The following is a 15,329-nucleotide window of genomic DNA, read 5'->3' as shown; positions in this document are numbered from 1 at the left end:
CTCTGCCTGTGATCAGCACAAGCAGGGGACAATATTGAGAGTTGTATTCAGCCCCCGCTGTCTACTTAATTTTACTTTAAGTATAAAATTAAAAAAAAAGAAAAAAAAAGAGAAAAAAAAAAAAAAATCACATTATACTCACCTTAATACCTAATCCAGTGAAGCCATTGTCCCCTGTAAAGAAACAAAAATGAAAAAACAAAAATATCCCTCACCTGTCCAAAATTGAAAGAATCCAAAGTGTCCCACGCCGGAATCCATCTGTACGACATTTGCTTATCAGCATCTGCGGTGACCTGCGGCGACCACTCACGTTGAAAAGCTGGGTAGAATGACTCATTGCATCCTGATTTCTCAAGCTGAACTCCAATGTTCTCACTGAAGTCATCACAGTTCATAGGCCCGCTCTCGCTGAAGGGAGTCATTTTCCTATGCTCTTCAGTGGGAGAGGTTGCCACATAACCCTGCATCAAACTCCATCGCACCCAAAAGCACTACAAATATTGGCTGGTGACCTTTATCCACCCCCAATTCCTCAAGATGGTTGGACCATCATTGTAAATAAGCCTCTGTACTTTGTGTCACTCCCTCCACACTGTAGATTGTAAGCTCTTATGGGCAGGGTCGTCAGTATCTTTGCATCAATTATTGTATTATCATTAACTTTGTTATGACTGTTGTATATGAACTGTTGAAATGTAAAGCGCTGCGGAATATGTTGGCGCTATATAAATAAAGATTATTATGATGAGCAAATGTCACACAGATGAAATAATCGAATTAAAAATGCTGTAATCCAACTAAATCCTTTTTTCCCCACTGTATTTGATGTAAAGCTGGTAATTCATCTGCCACCTACAGTAGAATCACATCGTGATACAACAGAATAGGACAGTTATTATTTATATAGCACTATTGATTCCATGGTGCTGCACATGAGAAGGGGTAACATACAAAGTACAGATATTACTTACAGTAAACAAATTAACAATGACAGACTGATACAGAGGGGAGAGAGGACCCTGCCCTTTCGGGCTTACATGCTACAGGAGGGTGGGGAAGGAGACAGTAGGTTGGGGGGTTGCAGCAGTTCCAGTGATGGCGAGGCGGTAGCCCCAGTAGTGGTGAGGAGGCAGCGGGGATCATTGCAGGCTGTAAGCTTTCCTGAAGAGATGGGTTTTCAGGTTCCGACTGAAGGATCCAATTGTGGTTGATAGTTGGACGTGTTGGGGCAAAGAATTCCAGAGGATGGGGGCTATTTGGGAGAAGTCTTGGAGGTGGTTGGGTGAAGAGAAAATAAGTGTGGAGGAGAGAAGGAGGTCTTGAGAGGACCGTAGATTACGTGAGGAAAGGTATTGGGAGATTAGCTCAGAGACATATGGGGGAGACAGGTTATAGATGGCCTTGTAGGTCAGCATTAGTAATTTGAATTGGATACGCTGAGGGAATGGAAGCCAGTGAAGAGATTTGCAGAGGGGAGAAGCGAAGGAGTAGCGAGGAGAGAGATGAGTTAGTCGGGCGGCAGAGTTAAGGATGGACTGGAGAGGTGCAAGGGTGTTAGCAGGGAGGCCACAGAAAAGAATGTTGCAATAGTCGAGGTGGGAGATGATGAGGGCATGTACAAACAATTTAGTAGAATGAGGGCTGAGGAAGGGACTGATTCTGGAAATATTTTTGAGCTGGAGGCGACAGGAGGTGGAGAGAGCTTGGATGTGCGGTTTGAAGGACAGGGCAGAGTCAAGGGTTACTCAGAGGCAGCGGACCTCTGGTACGGGGGAAAAGTGTGATGTCGTCAATTGTTATAGATAAGTCGGGTAAGGAAGATCTGTGAGTTGGGGGAAAGATGATCACTTCAGATTTGTCTACATTCAGTTTGAGGAAGCGAGAGGAGAAGAAGGAGGATATGGCTGATAGACACTCCGGGATTCTGGACAGCAGAGAGGTGACGTCTGGGCCAGAGAGGTAGATCTGAGTATCATCGGCATAAAGGTGGTACTGGAATCCATGGGACTTTATGAGTTGTCCCAGGCCAAGTGTGTAGATTGAGAAGAGTAGGGGTCCTAGAACAGAGCCTTGGGGGACTCCAACAGAGAGAGGGTGGGATGAGGAGGTGGTGTGGGAGATGCTGAATGTGCGGTAGGAAAGGTATGAGGAGATCCAGGATAGGGCGAGGACTTGGATGCCAAAGGAGGAGAGGATCTGTAGTAGGAGGCAGTGGTCAACTGTGTCGAAAGCAGAAGACAGGTATAGAAGGAGGAGTATAGAGTATTGTCCGTTAGCTTTGGCTGTTAGTAGATCGTTGGTAATTTTGGTCAGGGCTGTCTCAGTGGAATGATGGGAACGTAAACCAGATTGTAGACTGTCAAAGAGCAAGTTAGATGAGAGGTGGGAGGAAAGGTCAGCGTGGACATGCTGTTCCAGGAGTTAACAAGCGAATGGGAGCAGCGATATTGGGTGATGGCTGGACATGGATGTTGGGTCGAGAGTTGGCTTTTTAAGGATAGGTGTGATTGTGGCATGTTTGAAAGCAGAAGGGAAGGTACCGGAAGTAAGGGATAGGTTGAAGAGGGGGTTAGGGATGGGATAAGAGTGGTGGCGAGGTTGGGGTCGAGTGCACAAGTGGTGAGGTGTGATTTGGAGAGAAGATGAGCAAGCTCCCCTTCAGTGAAGTTGGATGAGGAGGTTATGGGGTATGGGCATTGGTCTGGTATACAAAGGGGTTGTGGTGGTTGAATAATAAAGACTTGCAGTGTTTGGTCTATCTTGTTTTTGAACTGCATGGCGAAGTCCTCAGCAAATATTAGGGAAGTTGGAGGGGGCAGTGGTGGGCGGAGGAGGGAGTTAAAAGTATTGAACAACTGTTTAGGCTTGTCGGATAAGAAAGATACAAGGGATGTAATGTAGGCCTGTTTAGCAGAGGTGAGAGCGGATTTGAATGCAAGTGTTGCTTGTTTGAGTGCATTGAAGTGCAGATAGATATAAAGAGGTCAGTCACACATATAATTAGTACAGTGTGTACTAATTGCATGGGTTTAGTTTTCATAACCAGCAGAGGTAAAGCAAATGGCTGTGGGCTGATGTTTATAGCCTGGAAAGGGGGGGTAATGCCGATGGAGCTTCCCAGGCTATTAATATCAGCTCTCAGTTGAATACTTAACCTTTACTGGTTATTATAATGGGGACCACCCCAAAAAATGAGGTAGGGTCGCCCTGTAATTAATAACCAGCAAAGGCTAGGCAGACAGCTGTGAGCGGATATTACTAGCCTGAGAAGGGGCCATGTATATTGTCCCCATCCTAGACTAAAAACATCAGTTCTCAGCCACCCCAGAAAATACTCATCCACAGGATGCACCAAATCTGGCACTTAATCTCGCTCTTCTCACTTGCCCTGGTACGGAGGCAAGTGGGTTGATTGTTATGGGGGTTCATGACACCTTTGTATTGTCAGATGACATCAAGCCCAGAGGTTAGTAATGAAGAGCTGTGTATAAGATGTCCCCATTACTAACCCTATAGTCAAATTCTATATAAAAAAAATTCCTTTTTATTTGTAAAAACACACCGAAAATTAAGTCCTTTAATTGAAAGAATGACACAGACTCCTTTAACAAACCTAAATTAAACCATACTCACCTCATCGCCCAGTCCGCTGAAGCCAATGTCCCCTGTAACAGAATTAAAATAATAAACAACCATATTCCTCACCTGTCCGCTAAGAAGATAATAATCCATTTGTCCCACGTTGCATCTTGCTCTACTACATCCAGACTGCATTGTTGCATGATGCAACTGTACAGCATGCCATCCAGCAGAGAAAATGAGCTGCACGTGCTTGCTCAGCTCAGTGTCTCTCAATGAACTCCTTTCGCCTCACTGATGTCACAGCAAGCGTGACAAAGTTCTCAGGCTCGAGGTGACATCAGTGAGGTGAAGAGAGTTCACCACGAGACACTAAGCTGAGAAAGCACACACAGCTCAGTGTCTCTGCTGGATGGCAGCCTGCCATGTAGATGTAGCACAGCTAGACCAGTCATGGGACAAATGGATTATTATCTTCTCGGCGGACAGGTGAGGAATATTGTTTATTATCTTAATTCTGCTGCAAGAGACACTGCCTTCAGTGGACTGGGTGATGATGGGAGTATGGTTTAATTTAGATTCATTAAAAGGAGTCAGTGGCATTCTTTCAATTAAAGACTTTATTCTTGGTATGTGTTTTTTTATTCAATTTGACTAGGGGGTTATTAATGGGGTAGTCTTATTGACGCCTCTCCATTACTAATCTCTGGGCTTGATGTCACCTGACAATACAAAGGTGCCATCAATCCTCCCATCACCCCACTTGCCACAGCACCAGGGCAAGTGGGAAGAGCGAGGGCAAGTGCCAGAATTGGTGCATCTTATATATGCTCCATTTCTGGGGCGGCTGATGTAAGAAAAAGTTCTATTGAGAGCTGGAAGAGTCGGGAAGAAGTTCCACAGACGATCTATTATCAAGCTGAGGTTGAAGGTTTATTCGGAGATACACGGCAAAACAGATACAGAATAACAGAGGAGTTGGAATATGCGGGCAAAAACAGGAATACAGACAGGCAGAGATTCGCTAGGAAGTCTGGCGATGATAAGGCTCTGTGCCCTGGCCATGGTGAGGCACAGTGGCATGATTGCGATGGAATGGCCCCGATCGACAGTAACAGGAGCTTCTTATACATTATCAGAACAAAGAAAGCTGCATTTTGCCGCAGAGGGCGTTAACATTATAATTCTAAGGAGTTTTCATGTAATCTACAGAAACGTGGTTTAGAACAGAGAATATAATGACATAATACGAAGATATTAATTAACATTTCTCCAAGCAACACTAAAACCCATAAGTCATTGGTATCTATGGCTACTGTCTTAAAATCTTATCATTGTCTCCAGTCTAGATCCCTAAATTCTTACATCCTGACATTTTAACTACTCTACACTTCGCTACCACACTATCACGTATAAGCATACTGACCATATATTTGGTGACCTGTGACCCTATTGATTGATCCAATCTTCCTCTACGCACATTGGCTGAGGTTGCTAGGAGACATGATCTCATTTTCCATCCTCATTTAGTACATTTTATCAAAAGTTGAATCTTCTCTAACTTTCAACAAAATGGCTGCTAGAGACAATCATGGCCGCCCATTCTCTTACAGCTGAGAGCTGATGTTTTTAGTCTGGAATGGGGTCAATGTCCATGGTTCCTTTGTAGGCTATTAATATTAGCTCGCAGCTGTCTGCTAAGTCTTTGCTGGTTATTAATTATTGGGGGACTTTAAGTCATTTTTGAGGGGACTCCAATTTTAATAACCAGTAAAGGCCAAGTATACAGCTGTGAACTGACATTAATATCCTGGGAAGTTTCATGTGTATTACCCCTTTCCCAGGCTATAAACATCTGCCCCCAGCTGTCCGCTCTCCCTCTGCTGGTTAATAAATTGTCGGTGGACCCCATGCCAGTTTTTTCAGTAAATAAATTAGTAAGTAATAAAATACATGTAGAGCAAGCTGTACACACTGTACTAATTCTATATGTGACCGACATCTTTATATCTATCTATTCTATTCCGTTGGGTCACGCTGTGATTTTACTGTATGCGGCAGATGAATGACCTTCTTTTCAAAGGACATTGGTGTGTAAAAAAATAAAATAATCGTACGGCACTCGCATAGTCTGAGTGCCGTGCGATTTTTTTCTCGCACCCATTGACGAGTCTCGTCCGAGATACAAGGACAGTTGCAGCATGCTCATAGAATAACACTGATCAGAGTGTGGTCTGATTTTTTATCGGATTGCACTCGTCCATTTTCCTCGCAGATGAGTATGAGCCCTTAATGTGACTATAATGTGATTTTTTATTGTAGTCTTAATTTTACTCTATGTAGACAGTGGGCTCTGAGCAGAGGACAATGATGGGCGCTGTCTTCAACACCAGGTATCAAGGATAAGCGCAAACAGTACAGCTAATTCCCTGGCGTCGGTATGTGATACTGATGCGGCACATGGTTGCCACATGTATGAAACACAGACACATATCTCCAGGCCAGACATCATTGCTGGCACTTTGCCAAAATTTGCTTTCAGCCATGACGGTATCTATAATGTAGCATTGAATGCGTCCTTCTGTCTAAAGCTGGTATAGACTGCGCCTGCGCAGCGTGGCCAGAGTCAGAAGGATGCATCCAGTGTTAATAGAGGTGACGAGGATGGAGTAGGAGTGTGGAGCTGGAGATTGCGGTATGCGTAGGCGCTGACCAAATATGTGAGGACTTGCCACGAGCTTCGGCAAGGCTGGAAGAGGAGTGTTGGGCTGAAGTCAGCCCCTGTACAAGGCGCGATCTCAGGCGCTATTTTATTGAAGACAAATACGTACCCAGTGTCTTAAAGGGAATCTGTCGCCCCATTTTTGGCCTATAAGCTGAGGCCACAGCCATCAGGGGCTTATCTACAGCATTCTGTAATGCTGTAAACAAGCCCCCGATGTAATAAGAAAAACAAGTTAGATTATACTCACCCCGGTGTTTGGTCCGGTCCGATGGGTGTCGCCGTTCTGTCCGGCGCCTCCCATCTTCATATGATGATGACGTCCTCCTTGCTTCTCCCTTGGCTCCTGCGCAGGCATACTTTATCTGCCCTGTTGAGGGCAGAGTAAAGTACTGCAGTGCGCAGGATCTCTCTGACCTTTCCCAGAGCCTGCGCACTGCAGTACTTTACTCTGACCTCAACAGGGCAGATAAAGTATGCCTGCGCAGGAGCTGCGGAAGAAGTAAGAAGGAGGACGTCATCGTATGAAGATGGGAGGTGCCGGACCGGAACGCGTCATCCACCGCACCCAACACCTGGTGAGTATAATCTAATTAGTTTTTCTTATCTTTCAGGTTTCATCAGGGGCTTATCTACAGCATTACAGAATGCTTTAGATAAGCCCCTGATGGCGGTGGCCGCATCTTATAGGGCAAAAATGGGGTGACAGATTCCCTTTAAACAAAATGGTGCCGGATAGCATGGTATGACCATGCGCTGACTCCGGCGCCATTTTATTTGACTATTTAACACAGACAGTGCGTAGCAGGGGAAAGGTTTATTTTTTTGTTTGTATTTATGTTTGTATAGAACAACAGCAGCGCATGCAGGATGGGGGGAGCATATAATAGGATGGGGGAGCATATACCAGGACTAGCTATTGAACCAGTTCTACGCCCAAACTGTGAGCAATTTTATTGGTACATTTTTGTGCTACGTTAACCCCTTCAAGACCTTGCCCTTTTTCGTTTTTGCGTTTTAATTTTCGCTCTCCTTCTTCCCAGAGCCATAACTTTTTATTTTTCCGTTAACAGGGCTTGTTTTCTTGCAGGACGAGTTGCACGTTTCAATGACCCCATTGGTTTTACCATATCGTGTACTCAAAAATGGGAATAAAAAGTGTGGTGAAATTGCAAAAAAAGTACAATTCCACAATTTTTGGGGGGGATTTTTTTTTTACCATGTTTACTAAAAGATAAAACTGAGCTGCCATTATGATTCTCCAGGTCATTATGAGTTCATACACACCAAATATTTCTAGGTTCTTTTTTATTTAAGTAGTGAAAAAAAATCCAAAGTTTGTTAAAAAAAAAAAAGAAATTGCACCATTTTCTGATACCCGTTGCATCTCTATTTTTCGTTATCTCGGGTTGGGTGAGGGCTTATTTTTTGCGTGCCGAGCTGACGTTTTTAATGATACCATTTTGGTGCAGATATGATCTTTTGATCGCCCTTTACTGCATTTTAATGCATGTCGACCAAAAAAACCGTAAATCTGGCATTTTGACTTTTTCTCGCTCTGCCGTTCAGCGATCAGGTTAATCTTTTTTTTTTTATTGATCGATCGGGCGATTCTGAACGGCAAATATATGTATGCTTGATTTTTTTTATTGTTTTATTTTGAATGGGGCTAAAGGGAGATATATATATAAAAGATTTTTTTTTTTTTTACTTTTGGCATGCTTCCATAGTCTCCATGGGAGACTAGAAGCTGACATAACCCAATCGGCTCTCCTACATACAGGCGATGATCAGATCGCCTGTATGTAGCAGAAAACCTCACTTGCTATGAGCGCAGACCACTGGGCGGCGCTCACAACAAGCCGGCAGTGACAACCATAGAGGTCTCCTGGAGACCACTGGTTGTCATGCCAACCCATTGGTGACCTGCGGGGGTCAACGATGGCAGAAAGCGTGTGTTAAATGCCCCTGTCAGAGTCTGGAAGAGGCATTTAACAGGTTAAGAGCTGCAGGTGGATCGCAATTCTGTTCAAAGCAGCTGACATGTGCCGGAAAAGATGTGGGCTCAACCTCGGAGTATGGCGCATGTTGCGAAGGGATTAAAGGGAACCTGTCACCAGAAATAACGTTATTAACCTGCAGATATGCGGTCAGTATGCAGGTTAACAGTGTTATTATGCTGCCTGGTGCCCGCACGCAGCCAAATGCAGTGGAGAGAAAATGATCTTTATTCTTAGCAGTATGGTCATTTCAAAAAAGTTTGCTAATTTCTGCATCAATATGTTTATTCTTCCCAAGTGATCTCATCCAACAAACACATCACGTAAAGTAGGGTATCAATAATCAGTTGTGTACAGAAGGTATAGAGAAACACCTTTGTACATAGAAGAACTTCATATGCTGCCATGTCACGTCTCACCATGACTGCTCTGTAATGGTCTTGTACTGGCATGATCCTGCACTGTCACTTTTCTAACCAGCCTTCCCAATATAGTCTATGGCTGCGCTGGTGGAGATGCTGCACTAAATTCACAGGGTCACTTAGTTCATTGTGTAAGAATCATATTAGAGAATCTGTTATTACCAGAGCTAAGTTGTTACCCAGTTTTGAGTAGATTATTACCGGACCCTACTTCTAAATCCTTTCCTGATCTGCCTACATATTTCTTGTTGACCTCAAAACAGTTTGACGTCTCGACTATCCATCCAGGACCGGTACGGCCGCTAGAAATTCAACATATACACACACGTGGTCAAAATTGTTGGCACCCCTCATTTAATGACAGAAAAAAGCCACAATGGTCACAGAAATAACTCGAATCTGACAAAAGTAATAAATCAAAAATCTATGAAAATGAACAAATGAAAGTCAGACATTGCTTTTCAACCAGGCGTCCACAAGAATTTAGTAAAATAAAACTCATGAAATAGGCCTGGATAGAAATGATGGAACCCTTAATAATTTATTGCACAACCTTCTGAGGCAATCACTGCAATCAAATGATTCCTGTAACTGTCAATGAGACTTCTGCTTTTCTCGACAGGTATTTTGTCCCACTCCTCAGGAGCAAACTGCTCCAGTTGTCTCGTGTTTGAAGGTTGCCTTTTCCAGATGGCATGTTTCAGCTCTTTCCAAAGATGCTCAATAAGATTTAGGTTAGGGCTCATAGAAGGCCACTTCAGAATAATCCAATGTTTTCCTCTTAGCCATTCTTGGGTGTTTTAGCTGTGTGTTTTGGGTCATTATCCTGTTGCAAGACCCATGACCTGCAACTGAGAACAAGCTTTCTGACCCTGGGCAGCACATTTCTTTCTAGAATTCCTTGATAGGCTTGAGATTTCATTGTACCCTGCACAGATTCAAGAAACCCTGTGCCAGATGCAGCAAAGAAGCCCCAGAACACAACAGAGCCTCCTCCATGTTTCACAGTAGGGACAGCATTCTTTTCTTGATATGCTTCATTTTTATGTCTGATGTGCCTTGCCAAAAAAGTTCCATTTTTGTCTCATCTGTCCATAGGAAATTCTCCCAGAAGCTTTGTGGCTTGTCAACATGTAGTTTGGCAAAGTCCAGTCTGGCTTTTTTTTCTGATTTTTTTTTTTTTTCCAACAATGGTGTCCTCCTTGGTCATCTCCCATGAAGTCCACTTTACATACAATGACGGATGGTGCGATCTGACACTGATGTTCCTTGAGCTTGAAGTTCACCTTTAATCTTTTTAGAAGTTTTTCTGGGATCTTTTGTTACCATTTGTATTAATCGTCTCTTTGATTTGTCATCAATTTTCCTCCTGCGGCCACATCCGGGGAGGTTGGCTACAGTCCCATGGATCCTAAATTTCTGAATAATATGTGCAGCTGTAGTCACAGGAACATCAAGCTGCTTGGAGATGGTCTTCTATCCTTTACCGTTTGTCTATAATTTTCTAATCTCCTGAGACAACTCTTTCCTTTGCTTCCTCTGGTCCATGTGGAGTGTGATACTCACCATGTCACTAAACAGCACAGTGAGTATCTGTAGCCTCTATACAGGCCACTCACTGATTCCAAGATTGTAGACACCTGTGATGCTAATTAGTGGACACACCTTGATTTAACATGTCCGTTTTGTTACATTACTTTCAGGGGTACCATCATTTCTGTCCAAGCCTATTTCATGAGTTTTATTTTTTTTAAAAAGCAAGGTCTGACTTTCATTTGTTCACTTTCATAGATTTTTTTATTTATTATTACTTTTGTCAGATTCAAGTTATTTCTGTGACCATTGTGGGTTTTTCTTTCTTTAAACGAGGGGAACCAACAATTTTGCCCACCTGTGTAATTACAGTAGAATCTGTGACTTCTCTGCATTTAGTGGTCACTACTCACCTGGGTAGTCACCTGTAGGAATCTCCTCTTTACACCGCTCATCTCCCCTCACATATGTCTCTGTAGTATTAATATGGGTCAGATCTTCACCCTGAAACAAATATTGTAAAAGTCACCGACAGATGGAGAAGTCCCATCTATGATCAGCTCGAATCCTGCCATCTCCACCGCTCTCATTACACAAGTATAAAACATATAATACTGGTGGATAAAACAAGACTGAGCACAAGACCTACACAGCCGCCTACACATCATAGGGGAGATCTCATGACCCCTTCTCTCCATCTACCTGATGATCCTGAGGAACACTGGGATCTTCTTGGTTACAGTCCTGTGGAAGAAGAGGATGGGGACATCTCTCTGGTGTTGTCCTGTTACTGGATAGAGCTGGAGGAAACACATACAGGGGCTGAATTCATTCTTTACATACAGATAATTATAGGCCGTGTGTATTTAGCCCTGTCTATTACCTGGTGATGTGAGGGGCTGGGGAACCTCCATCATGACGTCCTTGTACATATCTTTGTGTCCTTCTAAATACTCCCACTCCTCCATGGAGAAATAGATGGCGACATCCTGACACCTTATAGGAACCTGACACATACAATGATACCGTCATCCCCCGGATCCCTTCATAGTGTTACTGTATAACGTCCCAGCATTCCCAGCAGTGTCACCTCTCCAGTCAGCAGCTCAATCATCTTATAGGCGAGTTCAAGGATCTTCTGGTGATTGATGTCCTCATGTATCAGGGGGTGAGGTGTAGGCCCCGTGATTGGACTCAGGGGTCTTCCCCATCCCTCAGAAACAGGGTCCTGACAGCGCTCACTAGAGGTCTTCTTCACTACTGTGTAATCCTGGTTATGGAGAGACACATTAATAAATCTCACTACAGACATTTCCAGAGTCCTCACCTCTCCAGTTCTGTCCATCTGTTATTCCCATAGATAAGAATGATGTAATGTGACGTCATCAGAATCTCTCACCTCTCCAGTAAGCCGGAAGAGGATCTCTAGGGTGAGGTGTAATATCTTCTCCACCATCTTGTCCGTAGCCATTCGTTAAAGTTTATAGTAAATCTTCTAGAAGATAATTATACCGATTGTATCTGCCAGGATCCTAAATGGAAGGAAGATCAGCTGATGAAGATTCATACAGAATACCATGGGAAAACAAGATACAGGAGCAGTGATGCTGGTATAGTGTAAGGACATGTGCACGCCGTGTCATGTCAGGTGGACATGTCCTGTAACCAATCCGAATAAGTGCAAAAGTTGGAACATAATGCACAAAAGTGAAAAACAACTCACTGTTCATAGTTTTATGTTGTAAACCTTCTATTAACCCCTTCAGATTTCTAAAGCTGCAAAAGAGTTACAAGAAGTCAATTGAAAACAGCAGATAAGACGCCAAAAAAATGGTGCTTATAGTGAGGTCACAGAACTCATTCTGCTATGAGTCCATTAAAAAAAAAGAGAAAAAAAAAAAAAAAAAAAAAGAGATTGTCCAGGAAGGCATCAATGTGCAGTTTATTATACGGGGAGTAGAGATGTGTGAACTTGTCAGAAAACATTCGCCAATCTCAAATTCGGCACAAACGTAGCACATTCAGATTAGTGTTCCCAAGCAAAGTTCAAGCACATTTCCAATAATGCTTTTGTTCAGTGTCAAGGGGTTACTGCAACAGAGAGTAGCTAGAAAACCGCAGTGTCCGATTGCGGTGTCTATTTCTTTTGGCAGAACAGGGGTTAATCGACCATGTTGGAAACTCTGAGCTCTCAGCTGTGGTCGGTTAGCCATTCCCATCCCCTATATAATCTGGGCCCTGATTTAAACCCATGTCAGAGCTAGCATTTGTTTCATGGCTTAGGAGGAGAGGTGTTCTCATGAGGAGTTTTGGAGGAGTTCTCTATGACTGTTGTGGTTTTTTAAGTGTAGTAATTCCCTTCCCTCCTCTTTGTTTTTTTTTTCCCAACCTCCACTTCCCGATGCAGTCCTCTGTTAAATGTGGGTGAATATTTGCATGCATGGTGTTTTTGTTTACCCTTGTTTGTATAGCCTTGTTTGTCGGTTTGGTGTACTGAGGTGCACAGTAGCGCTCCTTTTCCCTGGGTGGGGAAGAGAACAGACGGAGGGCTAACTCAGGAGATAAGGCAAGGGTGGCTGCCCCGGCATCTTCACCTTCAGAAATATCCCGGAAAATAGGGCGAGCTAGGGCACCCCCTAGTGTTAGGGGCAGGGAAGGAGCTCCTTGTCACCTGACAGACGAGTCCTGACATTAGGACTTTGGCTAGGATGGGGGGGTTCGTGTTTGATGAGGGGGAAGGGGTTGATGAATGGGGAGAGGTCAGAGTACCGGCAGTCTGTATGTTTTTTTAATGAAATTAATGTGTGTATTCTGGCAGCCAATCAAGGTGCAGAAACCATCAACAACGTCATGACACAAGGGCTTCTGTCATTGATGAAGTCACATGTCCCTCTCCATATAAAAAGCGGACATGCTTTACTGGCGCTATTTTCTAAGTGTAACAGCACAGAGAGGTCGTTCCTGCTGCTGCAAGTTAACTTGTCAAACAGATAGAATCCTGTCCTGTGTAAATCAACCTTCCAGCATCAAACTAGTTTGTGCTAATAGTGTTGTGCATGCAGTAGTTCACATTTCCTACTCAAAATCATTTGGGCTAATACTGTATTGCGGTCAGGACTCCAGAGGTCACATTTACTAATCAAAATCGTTTGGGATAATACTCTGATGCAGGCACCAGTCCACATTTCAACATATTAATCTTTTGTGCTAATTCTGTGGTCTAGCCACACTATATCAGTCAATAAATACTGATTATTAAATTAGTGACAGGTGACTTACAGGTCTGGGCCCAGGGTTGTGAAACATGGATTTTTGTGATAACTCACCGTAAAATCCTTTTCTCAGAGACTCTCATTGGGGACACAGGTACTGTGGATGTATGCTAATGCCGCCTGGAGGCTGACACTAAGTGAAAAAAAGAGGTTAGCTCCTCCTCCGCCGTATACACCCTCACCCCAATTGCTGTCGGAAACCAGTTTGGTGCAAAACCAGTAGGAGATCAAACAAAAATCAGACATCAACCTTAATGCAGGTAACAACATGTCTAGAAAATAACCACCCTAATCTCATACAAAGAGCATATTAATTAAATAAACAGAAGCCAACTTGGCTTACAGGGTGGGTGCTGTGTCCTCCAATGAGCGTCTCGGAGAAAAGGATTTTACGGTGAGTTATCACAAAAATCCATGTTTCTCCTTTGCCTCATTGGGGGACACAGGTACTGTGGGACATCCTAAAGCAGTCCCTGGGTGGGAAGTTGACTCACCGATCCAAGCTACATGCACCTCCTGTCTAAAGGTGCACCACCGCAGCTTGGAGAATCCTACCCAGGCTCGCATCTGCTGAAGCCAGAGTATGGATATTGTAATGTTTAGTAAACGTGTGCAGGCTGGACCAGGTTGCTGCCTTGCAAACCTGTTCCGTCGAAGCCTGGTGCCGAGGCGCCCACTGCCCGAGTAGAGTGCGCTCTGATCCCTGCTGGAATCGGCGCGCCTCTGATGCGGTAGGACTCCTGAATAGCCAAACTAATCCATCTGGCTATGGTCGATTTTGAGGCAGCGAGTACCTTCCTGCGACCTTCAGGGAGCATGAACAGCGCGTCTGACTGACAAAAGGGTGCCGTCCGTGACACGTACCTCCTGAGTGCTCTCACCAGGTCTAACGTATGCAGGTCCTTTTCCACACGGTGTACCAGTGCTGGGCAAAAAGAGGGCAAGACAATATCCTCATTAATGTGAAACGAGGAAACGACTTTTGGCAAAAAAGGAGGAGCTGGTCTAAGAACCACCTTGTCTTTGTGAAAGGTCAGAAACGGGGCTCAGCAAGATAATGCTGTCAGCTCAGAGACCCGCCTGATTGATGTTATAGCTACCAGGAACACTTATGAGTTCATTTTCTCCTTCACCTCTGATGTCTGATGAACGCCCTCTGCTGGTGAAAGGAGGTAGTGAAATTGATCTGGATGGGAAGAACCTGTCATCTGAGCAGGTGGAGTGTGATTGGACATCCGGAATTTCTGAGTGGATATAAGGCAGCCGACGCCCTGCAGGGTCGCTGGTGATCCTTTCTGCTCTGAGCTCTGGCATCCAGTTTAGTTCCTGTCTACTAAAAGCTAAGTTTTTGCTCTGCTATTTTTCCATGAGATTTTGTCTGTTTACTTAGTGTTTGTGTTCAGCCTGCCCTGGTTGGGACGGGCTGAACTCCATGTTTGTCTTTGATCAGTTGATCTCTTTGCTCTGTCTTCAGAATATACCGGAGTGCTGATATAGTGATTTTGAAGTCTAGTGACTTCAGGGCCTTTTCTATCAGACGTGTTGGACATTATTTTTGGCAGGTTTTTTTGCGTGATTGCAGCCAGCATCTTTTCTGTCCTTTCCTATCTAGTTAGTTGGGCCCCATCATTTGCTCAGCCTGTCTTTCTGTCTGTGTTTGTGTTTTCATCTGCTTTTCACCGACAATACATGTTGTGGGCTGTCTATTGCTTTGGGGTCTGCTCTGGGGCAGTTTAGATTTCCTCTTTCTTTCTTTAGGCTTATTTAGCTCTCCGGCTGTGACGAGGGGTCTAAGGCA

The 15,329-nt window shown here is 44.0% G+C and overlaps 1 pseudogene; it reads right to left on the bottom strand.

Moving 5' to 3' along the window:
- The window catches only part of LOC141094357 (uncharacterized), a 93,359-nt pseudogene extending 79,484 nt beyond the window's left edge, over positions 1-13,875 (bottom strand).
- Positions 13,876-15,329: the final 1,454 nt, after the last annotated feature.

This window comes from Dendrobates tinctorius, unplaced genomic scaffold (genome assembly GCF_039654945.1).
Source record: "Dendrobates tinctorius isolate UK_male_01 unplaced genomic scaffold, ASM3965494v1 ptg000063l, whole genome shotgun sequence".
NCBI classification, from domain to species: domain Eukaryota; kingdom Metazoa; phylum Chordata; class Amphibia; order Anura; family Dendrobatidae; genus Dendrobates; species Dendrobates tinctorius.
This window is presented reverse-complemented; position numbering and strand designations above follow the sequence as displayed.